Source organism: Frankliniella occidentalis, unplaced genomic scaffold, assembly GCF_000697945.3.
Source record: "Frankliniella occidentalis isolate FOCC.00 unplaced genomic scaffold, Focc_3.1 Scaffold88, whole genome shotgun sequence".
NCBI lineage: Eukaryota > Metazoa > Arthropoda > Insecta > Thysanoptera > Thripidae > Frankliniella > Frankliniella occidentalis.
Genome location: NW_026267217.1, coordinates 480,851 through 481,651, shown reverse-complemented (window position 1 = coordinate 481,651; position 801 = coordinate 480,851).

Below are 801 nucleotides of genomic sequence, written 5' to 3'. Positions count from 1 at the left end.
CATTTCCAGCGATTTTTATTTTTTTCATTTTTGGCCAAATTTACAAAGGCTATAGCCTTTGTGTTTTTAGCGAAAATGGGTGGGTCCGGATTTCGACAGAAAAGTAGTCGAATCGACAGGGGTGAACCAGGGCACCACAAAACTACCTTTGGTTCCGTCAGAAACTACCCCTGTCCAGAGAAACTTAGGTTTAAAGGGGTGGTCTTTCGAATCTGGCGCGCAGCGTACGATGGGCTGCCTACCTAGCAGGCGAACCGGTCCAAGAAAACAGGCGTAACTCACTTGAAATGGCCCGGGGGTGTGAAATTTCGACGGAGAGATTGAAATGGGCCAATCCCAACCATTTCCAGCAATTTTCAATATTTTTTTTAAATTATAAATTATACAATAAATTGATGGGTCCGGATTTCGATGGAGGAGTATTCGAATCGACAGGGGTGAACCAGGCACCACAAAACTACCTTTGTTTCTGTCAGAAACCACCCCTGTCCACAGAAACTTGAGTATTATAAGAGCTGGTCTCTCTAACTAAGGGCGGGTGGCTAAGAATTCTGCTGTAGTGGGTCGGCACCATGATATTTAGACAGAGCGTGTGAAAAGGGAGTCTGCCCCACCAATCCAAACCAATGACAGCAATTTTCCAAATTGCCAAGATTTTTCAAAGACATTTTCAGTGATAACAAATCAGCCTGGATTTTGACACAGGAGGATTGAAATTGATGACAAAGAACCAAGGCACCACAAAAAACATCAAATACCACCCTTTGATGAACACGAAAGGAAGCTCTCATAGTGTCTGTA